The 16,229-nt window shown below is 42.1% G+C and overlaps 1 protein-coding gene across 2 annotated transcripts in view; it reads right to left on the reverse strand.

Moving 5' to 3' along the window:
* Positions 1-15,924, reverse strand: part of LOC105028997 (prickle-like protein 2) — a 56,997-nt gene extending 41,073 nt beyond the window's left edge. Inside the window, exons 1-2 of one of the 2 annotated variants that reach the window (XM_010902100.3) lie at positions 15,443-15,924; positions 3,358-3,443 (exon numbers count right to left, since the gene is read on the reverse strand). The gene's annotated coding sequence lies outside the window, so the exon portion shown is untranslated. The remainder of the gene's footprint in view (positions 1-3,357; positions 3,444-15,442) is intronic. The other variant, XM_020051392.2, reaches the window with a different exon arrangement.
* Between the last annotated feature and the right edge of the window lie 305 nt (positions 15,925-16,229).

A 16,229-nucleotide genomic window follows, 5' to 3' on the forward strand; every position in this document is an offset into this window, starting at 1 on the left:
AGGGGACTCATAACATCCTTTACAATGTTAGTTGTTTTCAACAGAGTTGCAAAATGAAACAAGAAATCTCAGAACATCAGTTCTAAATCATCTGGATAGACCCGGAATGTTTATTAAATGATTTATTTTTATATCCCTGGCAGTTGCCCAGGAATAGAAGTTGTATTCTGCCGGTACATTGAATGTGCCTAGACAGCCCTTTTCACAGCCAAAGGAACATTATCCCTAAATTGAAATATATCATCCCATCTTCTTTTGAGCTATGGCATTCAACGATCTGAATCTTCTTCTTTCTAGGTGCTTGGCATTGTTCTTCGAAACAGCGAGAACTCATATCTTCTCCACCTCTCTTCTGTTTGAGTGATAACACTTTGAATTGAAGAGGACAGATGTGGCGTCTCTTGCTGGTCGCAAGCACTCTCGGCATTCCCCTTCCAGAAATAGCTGTCCTAAATAGACATATATTTCCAAATCTCCTCCTTTATTGGCAGTGAAGTGAGTTTATGCAGTGTTTTTAACCAGCACAGAGGGGCTAGCCAATGTGTGAACTCAGCCATATGGGAAGCATTTACTTCACTCCATCCATGTGCAAAGTATTATGCATATGAAAGAGAATGACTCTTTCGGCTGTGTTCAATCTGGAGATGAGTTTTGTGTAGAGGAGTCTGGTTTCTTTTTAAGTGTTTAAGTGCAGACTAAGTATGTATAGAGTACAGTGTGTGTGTGTATGTGTGTGTGTGTTTGTGTGTGCGTGTGTGTGTGTTTGTGTGTGTGCGCGTGTGTGTGTGTACAAATGTCGTTAAACTAGGAAAATACAATTCATGGGGACCTTTTCCTCGTCCCCTTCTTGAAAACAGGCTGTGTTTAGGCTTTATGATTAGGGATAGAATTAGTAAAGCTAGAATTTGTATGGGTAATACGTATATGATATCCCCATTTATATTGCTATGTTAGACGTGTGTGTCTGTGTGTGCTCCTTGAAGAATTGCATAGTCATAATTGCTGTGTAAAAAGAAATTACACTGCACAAGCTACGTTATAAAGAATTTGGAAGGTTTCACAATAATGGTAGTGCAGTAGAGTATTACATATCAAATTAATTTAATTGACCTGGAAAAAACTGCCTTGATTGAGATATATTTTACAGAAGCCTGACCATGTTAAAGGAAGAAGGATGGCAAAGGTCTGGTAATGTGTAATATATGGCAAATCAAAGCCAGCAGATTGAGCTTGGCAACCAATCAATCAATCAATCAATCAAATCAGTCAATAGTTTAGATTGAGCTTGTCGACCAATCCATTCCAACAATAGAATGAACACTCATTCAAGGCAAAATTCATTTAGGACCCTATCCCATTGTTAAGTCTTTTATTGAAAAGTAGCTTTATTGTGTAGCTATGTCCTCAACAATAGACGTGTAATGACTCATGTCGGCTTCTTTCTTGTGCTCACAAAGGGATCTGATATGACTTTGACAGTCTACCATTTAAAAAGAAGACAGACAAAGGAACAAGACAAATTGTTGAGATATCCATAGATCAAGTCTTAACTCACAAAGCCCTTTGAAGTAGAACAAAAAAAATGTTTACGTAACTTATCAAAATGCCATTCAAGTGTTGCCATATTTTTTGTTTTTTCCACTGTTGGGGTCCTTTAAAGAACTAGTGTTTCTAGTTATAATTGATTATATAATTATGGTAAGGGCAATTTTGTGTTTAAGATATATGAGACAGGTCATTAAGATTCATCAGACTAGAATTTCCTTCAAATTCTGTATTTTCAAATTGCAATACAACAGTTCAGATTTTTGGTGAATGACGATCATATAATTCTGAATGTCCAAAATAAAAATATTGCAGCGTGAATTCTTCCCACAGAGCTAATCTGTTAGCATTCGTGTAAATATTGGTGTTTTCAGAGCTAATCTGATAGCATTAGTGTAAATAATGGTGTTTTCAGAGCTAATCTGTTAGCATTAGTGTAAATGTTAGTGCTTTCAGAGCTAATCTGTTAGTATTAGTGTAAATGTTGGTGTTTTCAGAGTTAATCTTTTAGCATTAGTGTAAATTTTGGTATTTTCAGAGCTAATCTGTTAGCATTAGAGTAAATGTTGGTGTTTTCAGAGCTAATCTGTTAGCATTACTGTAACTGCAGATAAAGACTTTTACACAACACACAATTAACTAATGAGGTAAATCTGGTAGCTATCAGCCATGCTTTTGTGGAGCCTGGGAGGCATACAGGCATGTGGGAAGTCAAATCAGTATGGATGACATCCCATGGTCAGTAGGTGGGGTCATCATGTTAAATATAAAGAAGTTATGGAGAAAAAGAAGTGCCAACAAAACGTTTTAGTATTAGCTAATACGTTTGTGTACCATGACAGTACGTTTCCATTTGAGGCCACACTAGGCATTATCTGAATTACTGTAACTATGTCCTCCACAAATAGTTTTTCGCTCTTATATTCAAATAGCTGTTTGGAAAAATTGGCTCTTGTAGGTATTGTGGTCAACCTAAGGCCAAGTCACTGAAAATAATGGAATTCAACAAGCTAATTGACTTGATGGGTTTTCCTTTTGTTCTGTATCTGTTCAAGTGGGCTTCTCACACCTAACTTAATGAGCACAGGTAACAGAGCATACCATAAAATAAGCTTTGTTTGTGCATGTGGTCTAGAGACAGTTTACTAAAACATAAAGAAATGCTGTGTCTGTCACCATTTACTGCCACAAACAAAACAAGCAAGTCAACAAGACTTGGTTCAATTGTTTCTTAAAACCAAATGGACATCTACACTTGGCACTCTATTCCAGGGTGACATACATTATCGATTGTTTACGTTAGTACCTAAGCAGCTAATCTGGTCCTGGTCAAGTAAGTAAGGACCCAGTCATTCTAGGTTATTGAACATGGTAAATTCGGTTTCCTTGGCTATTAAATGCACGATTAACAGAGAACAGGCCGAAGGAGGACATTGTGTAAAAGTGTCCAATAGTGTCTCAGCCACACCTTTTTAAGGATTAATGTTCAATTACCTCTGTTTGGCTTATTAACAAATTAAAAAGCTTAATTGAAATACATTTAATTATATAAGAGCATGTGAACAGTCCATAAGTTGTTTTGCATTTTAGGGATTATCTGAGAGAGGAGCTTCAGCTGTATAAACCTACAGACCTCACCCACGTATACACGTACGCATTACAATTGTGCCTACTGGACTTGAGTCTGTCTGCCTGTCTGAAAAATCATCAGCCCCAGTCGCAAATGTAATTATTGTATTGAGGACAGCAGGGGTAAAACAACTCCCAGCAGTCTCCACATAACACTTCCCAGTATGACAGAGCTGAACTCACCTCGTCAGCCAATCAAAACAGCAGCCCTGTGCCAGTGGATCAACAATCAGGAATACTCCGGAGAGAGAGGTCGGGGGCTTGTGATGCTAGCAGAGAGTAAGAGAAAAGTAAAATAAATACAAATCAAGACATGGTTGTTAAGGGGGAGCCATTTGATGCTCCCCCCAGCAGTCCCACTCGTTTGATTGACAGTTATAGAGTCCCACATGAGATAGGTGAGCCACATAGAATCTGATGGGTATTTCTAATCAGACCCAGACACCCAGCAAGGTTGTGCTTACCACCTTTTGACTTCCACTTCGACTGCACTTCCAGAAGACCGAGAGAAAGAAAGACCAGGAAATTAGCTCCTGGTAAACTGTAAGGCCAAACGATTTTATATGTGGGCCCATTTTCTACGTCTAACTATAGTTTCATCAAAGCTACACTATGTATTCCAAAATGGCAGAAAGTTGTGCAAAATGGCAGAAAGTTGTGCAAATGCAAAAAAAGATAAGCTTGTAACTCTTTAGTAAAAAGTATCATGGCCTTGAATCCAATTAGTGATTTGTTGACAACACTACGATGAGTATGACTGTCTAATTTTATGACAGTATTTTAAAACATGAAGAAACTACAGACAAATGGATTCCTATCATGCAGCGTTAGCATGTTTGCCAATTGAATATATTTAAACGTGAGCCGTTCGTCCTATTGACCCTGGGTTTCATACGTAAAGTCTTTGAAACATTTGTGAAGAACTGTGATGAATTGCGATCAGTACTTAAAACTTTAACCGTGATTTTGTTTTAATGTCTGTTTTATATCATGTTCTATTGACCTTCAAGACAGAGAATGTTACAGGGCGGTGGTAGACATGGATGAGCTATTCTGTTGTCAGGTGCTTATTGTGTAGTGGGATGTTTTACCCATATGTACTTTTCAAAGGATCCATTGACTGGTCACACTGGGTGGTCATACGCATGGACTTCTGAGGTTCGAAAGAGATTATACCCCTTTAACTTTTACAGTAGTTTAGACAAAAAGAAAGCAGACACATTCAGAACCTGTTAGACATGTATGGGCCATATTTAAGCCCTTGTCTCTAAGAAGATTTTGTCAAGGTGATGTAGCTGGTCCAGAGTAGGTTGTAAATGAAGAAAGCAGCAAAGAAGCTCATTAGGGAAGAAGGGCGATTAGGTTTTTGTTGTTGATTAGCTATTTGTGGATGGGATTGTCAATTTTTATTACACTTTGGGGGAAAATATAAATGTAAACTTTTTTTACTGTACGATAATGCTGTGAGAACATTTAGGCAATTTTTAAGTTTATTTTGTACTCAGCACATTTTACCCTAAAGATGAGAGAGCTATGTTTGTAGTTTCAAAGCAAATTTCCTTCAACTTCATTACATTTTGCTATCATATGCTATCTGAGGACTAATGTAAAAAAAGTGGGGAAAAACATGACGTGTGGGAAATATGGCAAAAGAACAAGAGAAACATAGAAATGAATGCACTGGACCGGGATTACTTTGGTTTTCGCTCGACTGAAAATTCCTTGAGGCGAAAGAACCCAATCCAATCCAGCCCATTCCTGCAGTGGGAATGTTGTAGCAAGGCTAGGGAGCCTGTGGGCCGAGACAATTGGATTAGCAGTGATCTTATTCTGCTTGATGAGGGGGCTGATGCGAGGCAGGTGGTGGCAACTCTGTCGATTTGGTTTGTGTGTGTGTGTTTGCCAGTGAGCCCAAATGTGTGTGCACCCGAATGTGTGTATGTGCATGCATGTGTGTGTTTGAGTGGGTTTATATCCTTGTGGTTTTTACAGAGGAGGTGTAATAGTTAGCAGCTTCGCTGCATTGCGCTCCCTCAACTCGTCAAACCCAGTTTGAGGTTGGGACAAATCATTAGCAGGCAACCACATCTTTACCCATCAGCTGCAAAGGATCTCTGAAACAGAGAAGTCATGGAAAATAAAAGTAACTGTTGAGGAGGTCTGCAATCGGGACGGATGCAAGATTCAATTTGTCATTTGAATTCGAGAGTGCTTGAACATTTTCTGTGTAAATCAGTAAATCAAGGGGTGGGAACCCTCAGCCTCGCAACACTTAACATGGGTGTCACAGTCAATCACGCGGAGCAGAGAACCCCATCCAATCTAACGATCAGCACAATCCGTCCACTTGATGCAAGATTCGCGGTGGTTAATATTAATGCGAGACTACGACACCAAGGCCGGCCTCATTATCTTTTATGGGTTATGGGCATGACTGGTGTGTGAATCTATCAGCGTTAAACAAGGTTATCGTGGCGCTTCAGAGACCAAGTGATAATACCATTAGTCTGGTTAGCTCTGCGCCCCAGTGGAGAGGCTGATGGGCATGGAAGCTGTTCGGACGGCTCTTACACGTGAAGCTCTCCTCGCTCATCTGCATCGAGCGGAAGGCAGAGCACAACTGTCAATGTGTTTGACATCGTAATCATCATCCGCAGTAGATTACCGGCATTCATCTCCTCTCAGTAACCCCTGGTACACATACATCATCGTCATCATCACTGTCATCGGTTACCTATGTCACCATCTTCTTGGTACCCAACAAAACATTTGTAGCCCCATCTTCTCGTTCCCCTTTCCAAACTGTCTTTGACAGTAGTCAGCCTGAAGAAACAGCCAGTCTGACTAGGCAAACATTTCAACTCTGTGTTGTTCTTTAAGTACACTCCACTTTAAGACAGTCAGTGCTCCACTTTATAGCATCACAGATTAGAAAGTTCTGATGAGGTACAGCGCGAAGTAGCATAAAGCCAAATGGACCTGATCTGTAGTAAAGCCTTAAAGGGACACCTCCATGCCTGAATCTGTAACACCCTGACCAGAACAGACATGTCGCACGCTCGAACAGCCGCAGATTTAATCAACAGATACATGTTAAATGCATTATATTCAAACTGCTTGTGATCGTCAACAAGCCTCTGCGTTGCCAGGTTCTAAAATAGAACTTGGGTTGATTTGAGATATTCATCATGGCAAGTGACACATCTTCCTTCTAATCATTGGTTTTCCGAAGCATACAAAGAACAAGGAGACATTATTCAAAGATAATTTCATAAAAACGATGTTGTATTCCACTTTCGTCTGTGAATTAATCTTTGGAGATGGGAAACATTATTCTGTATGACTTTGGGTCAACATTCTTTAAAGAACAAAACAATTATGATACATGTAGTTCAGGTTAAGAACCCACTGATGATCTCCAGGTCAAATTAATTAGCAACAGCAGGATAACTGGTTCACATTTCATTTTGCCATTTTACCTGCTTTTCATGGTCACGTCTGGTGTGGAAAACCAAAACAAACTTGCACTCACGGTGGTGCACCTGGATATATGCGTGTGGCCGGTTACAGACATGGTTTAAAGCTTTATTTTACCCTTTAGTCATCCTTCACCCTCCCTCCATTAATGTTACATGGGAGCCATTTTGAAATCAGAACTTATGAGGTGATTGGCCAATTAGAGTGCAGTGAGGACCAGATGGCAGGAAGAGCCGGTCCAGATGGGATTCCTTGGCCAGAGCTCTGAGGTTAGCACCCAGACACCCTAACACTAAGCTTCATGGCACCTCAGAGGGACCAAAAGTGACTCAGAACCTCTGTGAACTTTCGACAAGTAGAGTCTGTTTGACAGAAGGAGTAGGATGGAGAAGTAGTCGTGCGGTGAATCAACGGTGTGATCAGTCTTAAACATTACAATAAGTACCGATGAGTGTGCTAATGATGGGCTCGTTGTAGCCCATTAAAGAGCTGTAATATCGAGTGTGTGTGGGGATGGAATTAGTCATCAAAAGACAGCAGGGGAGATTGAGGCAGCCATTTCAGAGACACTGCAACGAGCCCGGATAGATTTTCACAAAAACATGTTAGAGACTAAACATGCAACCTTTTACCTCAGACAGAATTGTCATCAGCTATTTTTTAGCCCTGTACTCGCATCACTGTAAATGGGTATAAAATAGATTTTTTGTGTCTGGATAAACTAGTAAATCATATAAGAATTAAACTTTATTAACATGAACCACATCAGCACAATTGTGCCCAGTCTACAGGGAAAAGTGTCTATTTCTTGCAGTATTCCTTGCCACAAACCACACTGTTAAAACTCAACTGCAACCCAGCCGTAACATTCTTCAGAGAAGACGTATTGAAAAATGACTGAAATTATCATTAGAACAATTCAATTGAAACAAAAACTACAAACTTATTGAGCGAATCAATCTAGAAGCCAGCTGAGGATGGTTGAAAGAGTAAAGTCAATAGCCGAAGCACACTCCATAATCATTCATCTGATCAGATAAGTAGGAAAGGCGACCCCTTGACATGAGTGGTGAGTGTCACGGCTAATTTCATCCCCCCTTCTTCGTTTCTCCTTGATCAATGACTCTGTCGGGATAGATCGCTCTTCCACACTGCATTACTCTGCTTGAGGGATGACTGCCAGGGCTGGGGAGTTAGTTCAGGGATGTGGAGGGGCGTAGGTAAGAGGGACTGAGCAATGGACAATAGTGAGGAAGTATTACACTCTCATTTATCACCAGTGGGGTATCTTGGCAGCACCAACTTTCTTCCACACCTTTTCTGTATACAGCCATCCCTCTGTCTCGTCTCACTTTGTTTATCTGTGTTGGTCTCTCTGTTTGCCTCTGTCTTTGTCTCTCTCTCACTATATCTCCCCTATCTCTCTCCCTCTTTCCATGTCTCTCTCAGTCTCACCGGTTCTTCTAATAAACACCCTCTCATTCCATCTCAGTCTTTTATTTCAGCTACTACATTTTGGTTTGGTCGTATTGTCTTGAGCCCATAGTTGTTGTCACATCGCCACATCTCCCCAGACACGTACACAGACATGGCCCTATCAGGGCTTTTTCCACTGTCATGCTGCTGAGGTTGTTAACGGCTTTGCTTACCAGTGACATCGCCTTCCGTTCTCTCCCACCGTTCTGCCCCCCCCCCTTCTCTCCCTGGGTGTTTTGCGTTTCCCGTGGGTACAGTGTGTGCTAGCGCTCAGCAGGGAGTCGCCACTGGAGTCGGCTGAGTTATCGGCTGGAGACGTCCACCAGAAGTCACACAGCACTTTAGATGAGCAGAAGTGGCATGCAGGCGCTTGCAAGGAAACACGCATTTGGTAACAGAACCGATGAGCTATAAGGGTTGTACTCGGTGCCAGTGTCCTAAAACCTGATTGGGAGACTGATCCGGACTATAGCTCACTGTTACAGCAGGGTATTACAGCATTACATCGACATGAAGTAAGATATCTGCCTCAACTGATATTCAAATGACCAGAGAGATATTCTGAGGAACAGAGAGAGAAAATCTGTGGGTGTAAAGGAAAGAACAAAGAAGCAATTTCCTCCCATTTTCCGTCTCGTCAACATCTCCATCTTTAGACATCCTTCCAATCAAACTAGACCAGGGAGGGATTTGGGAAGCAGTGACACCTGTGTTATTCAACCCCTCAGCTGTGTGGACCATTTCACAAATGACCGTCCTCAGTGCTGTGATTGGAGTTCTGTCATCCAGTGAGTCGGGCGTCTGGGGTTGGTTCTGCGTCACACAACTTACTGTAATGACAGCGCAAGGCAGGGTGGATGGCACCACAGCCCACATCCTCTCCATTCTTTCGGGCTCCTTTTGTTATTGGAATCCCAGAAATACAATTGACTCTATTCAATTGGATTTTAATGATATGGTCAGTGTGGAGACCCAATTTGCATTGCGTAGGCTTTATGCCATAGCAACAGGAAGTGTTAAAAGAGAGCAGCCTATATATATTTGGATATGCAAGTATATACAAATGTATTAAGCTTACTGGTTGTTTTTATAAGCTATTGGACATTTCTTTCACCTGAATTGATTTCTGCTGCTTGATTGATCCACACATTCCAGCTGAAACTGTCGGCCTAGAAGATGTTTCTACTGACGTCAAGTTGGGAGGTTGAACATTTCATAATAAAAATTGTTTAATAGAAAGACTCACATCTCCACAGAGTATTGTTCTAATAATATTGTTGGCCGGATATAAAAACAAATCACACATTGGGGGATCAATGACGGAATACCTCACACAGCAGGCGTGGAGCCAAACGATCACTTCAAGGGAGAAAAACAGCCTAGATGGGCCTAGGAGGTACTCCCACAATGTCTCCTGCCTGAGTAGAAATTCCCATCCTCATTTAATCAGGCACTCTAAGGGCAGTCTCACGGGGTCATATGTGGAACTGACTGTTCTGTAGATCAGTGACAGCTCTCAGTAAGCAAAATGATCCTGTCGGTCCACAAACTCATTCCAGAGACCTTTTCACAATGTCTGCTGAAAATGGGTTTGTATTGACCTGCAGCCAGAGGGATGAGTCATTGTCACTACTAGAAGTCGAATGACATGGACCCACCTGAGTGGATTTCTATGCCCTTTGAATCATCATCAGACAAAAAAAATACACAATCAGATATCCCTTTGGTAGTTCTGTATGCAAACAGCGTCCAGGTCTCATTCCTATTTCGTAGATCCTGCACCTGCACAGGTTTCATGGGTGTTCATATTTTGAATGGGGATTCAAATTTATTTGTCATCATACAGTGGGGAGAACAAGTATTGATACACTGCCGATTTTGCAGGTTTTCCCACTTACAAAGCATGTAGAAGTCTGTAATTTTTATCATAGGTACTCTTCAACTGTGAGTAATGGAATCTAAAACAAAAATCCAGAAAATCACATTGTATGATTTTTAAGTAATTAATTTGCATTTTATTGCATGACATACATTTTTGATACGTCAGAAAAGCAGAACTTAATATTTGTTACAGAAACCTTTCTTTGCAATTACAGAGATCATACGTTTCCTGTAGTTCTTGACCAGGTTTGCACACACTGCAGCAGGGATTTTGGCCCACTCCTCCATACAGACCTTCTCCAGATCTTTCAGGTTTCGGGGCTGTCGCTGGGCAATACAGACTTTCAGCTCCCTCCAAAGATTTTCTGTTGGGTTCAGGTCTGGAGACTGGCTATAGATCACTCCAGGATGTTGAGATGCTTCTTACGGAGCCACTCCTTAGTTTCCCTGGTTGTGGGTTTCGGGTCGTTGTCATGCTGGAAGACCCAGCCACGACCCATCTTCAATGCTCTTACTGAGGGAAGGAGGTTGTTGGCCAAGATCTCATGATACATGGCCCCATCCATCCTCCCCTCAATACAGTGCACTTGTCCTGTCCCCTTTGCAGAAAAGCATCCCCAAAGAATGATGTTTCCACCTCCATGCTTGACGGTTGGAATGGTGTTCTTGGGGTTGTACTCATCCTTCTTCTTCCTCCAAACACGGCGAGTGGAGTTTAGACCAAAAAGCTAAATTTGTCTCATCAGACCTCATGGATCATCTCTGGATCATCCAGGTGGTCATTGCCAAACTTCAGATGGGCCTGGACATGCGCTGGCTTGAGCAGGGGGACCTTGCATGTGCTGCAGGATTTTAATCCATGACGGCGTAGTGTGTCACTAATGGTTTTATTTTAGACTGTGGTCCCAGCTTTCTTCAGGTCATCGAACAGGTCCTGCCGTGTAGTTCTGGGCTGATCCCTCACCTTCTTCATGATCATTGATGCCCCACGAAGTGAGATCTTGTATGGAGCCCCAGACCGAGGGAGATTGACCGTCATCTTGAACTTCTTCCATTTTCTAATAATTGTGCCAACAGTTGTTGCCTTCTCACCAAGCTGCTTGCCAATTGTTCTGTAGCCCATCCCAGCCTTGTTCAGGTCTACAATTATATCCCTGATGTCTTTACACAGCTCTCTGTCTTGGCTATTGTGAAGAGGTTGGTGTCTGTTTGATTGAATGTGTGGACAGGTGTCTTTTATACAGGTAACGAGTTCAAACAGGTGCAGTTAATGCAGGTAATGAGTGGAGAACAGGAGGGCTTCTTAAAGAAAAACTAACAGGTCTGTGAGAGCCGGAATTCTTACTGGTTGGTAGGTGATCAAATACTTATGTCATGCAATAAAATGCAAATTAATTTTAAAAAAATCATACAATATGATTTTCTGGATAGTGTACCTATGATAAAAATTACAGACTTCTACATGCTTTGTAAGTGGGAAAACCTGCAAATCAGCAGTGTATCAAATACTCCCCACTGTACATTAACAACGGTGTTATTGGCAACTAAATACTTGGCTTCCAAACACTTCCTTCCTCAACAGTGCAGGCATAAGTAATACAACAGAATTAAACATTTAATAAAATAATATATAAGAAGAAATGTAAACATGCAACAAGATGAGTGGTAATGGTGTCGGTTTTACTCTAGCTGCAAGCATCATTAAGCAGGTTTCAGTATTCAGCTGGTAATCTTATTTCTCAAGTGCAATAGTACATTATGAAATAAGTAATAATTGATGAAATGTCAGATGTGCAATAGTACATTATGAAATAAGTAATAATGAATGATGAAATGTCAGATGTGTAATAGTTGATTATGAAATAAGTAATAATGAATAATGAATGTGTCAGATGTGCAATAGAGGCAATGGAATGACATGTATGTAGATAATATTACCAACATTTATACTGTACACTAGTGTAATATTACTGTGGTAATCAATGAGGTGTTACATGTGCAATAGATACAGTGGATTTGTGTATAACACTATTCACATTAATACTAAACCATCTGGATAAACTATAGGCCTACAGACTTGCAAAAACTGAGAGCCAATGTTGTCTGAATAGCATTCCATGAGTTAATATGGAAACCATGAAAGAAAAAGACCACAGAATATTCAGAACAGTGTGGTGTGTGTAAGTTTTTGAGGGGACAGTGTTCTAGTATTCATCTGTTTGATTGACAGGCCTTAACCAGGTTATGCTTTTGCTCTAGCTCCTCCCACCAGTGACACACTGCTACAGTGTTAATTGGCATATGTGTGCTTCCAGTACTGGATTCAAATACATGTTTATTTCAGGGCCTTAAATACTTAAGTACCTGGTTTCCACTGAATGAGAGTGTATTGTCTTTGAAAGTAATTGAAATCCCCTAAAGTGTATTTGACTCCTGGGCTTGCAGTGTTTCTTCCTTTCTGAGGGGCCAGGTAAGTTCCATAACACCACACACACTTTAGCCTGGCATAGCCTCTCTGCAATGTGGTGTCCCCCCATAACTGGATCCTCATCTATCCATAATTCACACTGAGCCTCCAATCAACTGCAGGATAGAAAGGTCGAGCAACATCCATTATTAACTTGTTCATGGAACATTACATAAATAATCTGTGAATACCCACACTTGAAATGTTTTATTTGAATCCACAAATCAAATTTGTATTTAAATAGGTTGTGAACTATCCAAATAGCCCTTTCTTGTCCACTCAGCTAGGCTGCCCTTGATGGCTGACATGGAGCATTACTCCATAAGCTCCAGTCCATGGCCTGCATTCTGAAGGCCATGTGCAGCCTGTCTATGTATGTGGGCTACAAAAGGTGTGCTTAAGTTATGTTAGTAAATAGCCATGTTTTGGCAGAGAGCTGAAGCCCTGACACCTGCTGCTGGTGACACACACACACACACACAGACAGTGTATGCCAGTATATGTCCTAAAACATAAACAAGCCTTTACCCCTCCAGCTTCCAAGTTAGTGATGCCGATGAGGAACGGCTAGCACTCGGCGCTGATAGCATTTCATTCGGTTACGTCACTCGCTCTGAGATGTTCAAGTAGTTGTTTCCCTTACTCTGCAAGGGCCGCGGATTATGTGTGGCGTTGGCAATGCTGCTTGGTGGGTGACATATGTAAATTTGTTCAGAGGATTGCTGGTTCGAAACCTTGTGTGAGGTGGTGGGAAGTGAGGCAATTACATTAGCCACATCAGATAACTGGTTAAAAGATGATTCTGGAATCAAAAGCACCTTATGGAAAACATTCAGTAAACAACGGTGACCCGCAACCAGCCAGGAGTTGTCAGCCCCAACTGCTAACCAAGCAAACAGCAGAACAGATGCAGAGATCTACAGTGCAGGTCTGCATGAGGCATTCAATAGCTCTGAGTCTTCCACCACCCACCACCCTTCCAGAACCGTCCGTTTCTGTGGCGACGGAGCTGGGGGTGGGGGCTGGTGGAGAGACGGCACTTCAGTCACAGTGGGAGAGAGATGGAGGGATATGAAAGGGTCATCGGGGAGATTACGTATCTGCCTCTGTACATCCCATAGACTGATGGACAGTGTGATGGACAGACTGACAGCGGGAGGCCGACGCAGCAGTAATGTCGGCAAGCGTTCGAAAACCAACACCCAGGACGTTCTTGCCATAATGGCTCAGAAAAGTATTGCCTTGTTGTCATGGATTCCCAGCATGCAATCCAGACCTCTGTTATAGCATGAGGACTCTGGAATCAGATTCTCAGTAAGGTTTTGAAATACGTACTTTATGTACAGTACACGGGAATCTACAACGAAGCAAATAACGTTCTTCTCTAGCTGCCTAAACATATGTACCTCTGTTTTTCTCACATTGACAAAGGAAACTCAAATTGTCTCTTCATGTATGTTTACATACTAACATGTATAACTGAATAAATGATCTATAATATGCTTTAGATCTTGCCAGCAGCAAGAGACAGCAGCTAATGAAAAAGAAACAAAAGAAGCATCTACAAGTGGTTAACACACAGAATAGATATCCAATGAACCCATATCCCATGCTGGCTTAAAGGGATAGCCATTTATACGGCATAGATTACAGTCTGGGGCTGTTGATAGCATTAAGAGGGATTTATCAACTCTGTCGTTGGGCAATGAACTGCCTCTCTCCCTGTTTTTCCCCTGGCCACAGTCCCAAGGATGGATTTGTTTTCATACAGCAACAACGAGATGATGGACCCACAGTCCCTCACACCTCAGACCAGAGAGACAGCTATGCAGACCTTGTGTTATAGATACTATAGCAGGTTGTCTGGACAGTAGATATGTAGATATTTACATTCTGTCAGCTAGTTGTAGTTGAAATCTTAGCAGCCAAAAAGGCGCTGCCGTTTTTGTGTTTTATTTCTCCTGAGCGGAGTCAGATAACAATGATATGCCAAGTCGTTCCTACACCCACACTCTCTCTTTTTCTCTCTCTCTTGCTCTTTTTCACTCTTTCTCACTCCCTCTTTCTTCTGGAACGCACAAACACAGGCACGTGCACAAGTACGAGCACACACGTGTGCGCATGCCATAATGCGCGCTGTCACTCAGGTTTGTAAGAGGAGATGCAGCTCGCTACGTAACAACTCTTTCCCAATCCCAGCGTTCCGTTTCGCTTGTCAGTTAGAAAGTGAATAGGATGCACACGCAGAGACACAGTCTAACATAAACACAGCCTCTGACACACCTACAGTCATGCGCACAGGCACAAACGCACACGCAGAGACACAGTCTAACATAAACACAGCCTCTGACACACCTACAGTCGTACGCACAGGCACAAACGCACACGCAGAGACACAGTCTAACATAAACACAGCCTCTGACACTCCTACAGTCATACGCACAGGCACAAACGCACACGCAGAGACACAGTCTAACATAAACACAGCCTCTGACACACCTACAGTCATACGCACAGGCACAAACGCACACGCAGTCTGTTGTGGTTAATAATGGATACACCCTCAAAATGCCATCGGACCGCACTTTCCACTCAATGCTTTGCTGATTTCTTCAGTTCAGGCTTACAAACACAACGGCATCTTCCTGAGTCATCAGACACACCAAAAAACTGAGGTGTCACATTCTCTCAACCCAGACTAATGAAAACAGCCAAGACAGATTGACGAGAAACAAAAAAATCGATACCAGAAATCAATTATTTAAGTTTACAACAAACTGTAAAACAAATCATGCCATACACATTTTCCCCTCCCGATCTCTCTCTCAATTCAGTTATGTTGTATTGTCATAACTATTAAAGACACACTGATGTTCCCCAAAACAGGTCATCAGAAAGACAGTTCAACAGAATCAAATCTCTCTCTTTCAGTTTCTCTCTTCTAAACTGAAAAGCAGACAGACTTACCTGTGTCTGTGGATGCTGTGTTCCGGAGCAGTAGCCGTGGAGAGGTCGTGGAGAGAAGAAACTCTTTTTTTTCACTTACGATGTGATCATGTCAGCAATGAGGCAGAGGTACTGAGCTGTACTGTTCACAGCTCACTGATCTTTCTGTCTCCCTTTTAATCACTGGGGAAGGCACTAACTCTGCTCAGCCTCTGGTTGAAAAACAGCAGGCTACAAGCTCTGTCACCAGCTCAAGTCTCTCTCTCTCTTTCTTGTTCTCTCTCACTCTCTTTAGCTCTCTCTCTTTCTCTCTCCCTCTCTTTATCGCTTTTTCTTCTCTTTTTCCTTTCCCTGCAGGCTCTCCTCAAGGCTGCTCAAAGGCAAAGGCAGCAGAGGAGAGGAATACCAAGCCAGATCAGCACCTTTAGGATGGGATGACGTCCTTTAGATGACAGGCATGTGTGTGTCTTATGAGATTTCTACGAGTGAAGAAAGCTAGGCAAGCTGGCTCTCACTGAGAAAGAGAGAAAGCTATTCCCACCTCTTCCCCCTCATCCTTTCCCCAGCCTCTCGGAGAGTGAGTCATCGGCTCTGATCCAATCACAATGCAGCGGACTGCCTCTGATTAAAATCACAAGAGTATATACCAGGACCGAGGCTCACTCTGTGCTATCCTGAGAAAAATGAGGAAGAGGCGGATGAAAGAAGCAAGGAGAAGGACAGGGAAAGCCTCTGTCCACTTTACAAACGTGCCAATGTTCAGGTACACATTCTGGGTGGGTAGGTAGTGGACTTTGGAGGGTAAGGT

Source organism: Esox lucius, chromosome 12 (assembly GCF_011004845.1).
Source record: "Esox lucius isolate fEsoLuc1 chromosome 12, fEsoLuc1.pri, whole genome shotgun sequence".
In the NCBI taxonomy this organism is placed as follows: domain Eukaryota; kingdom Metazoa; phylum Chordata; class Actinopteri; order Esociformes; family Esocidae; genus Esox; species Esox lucius.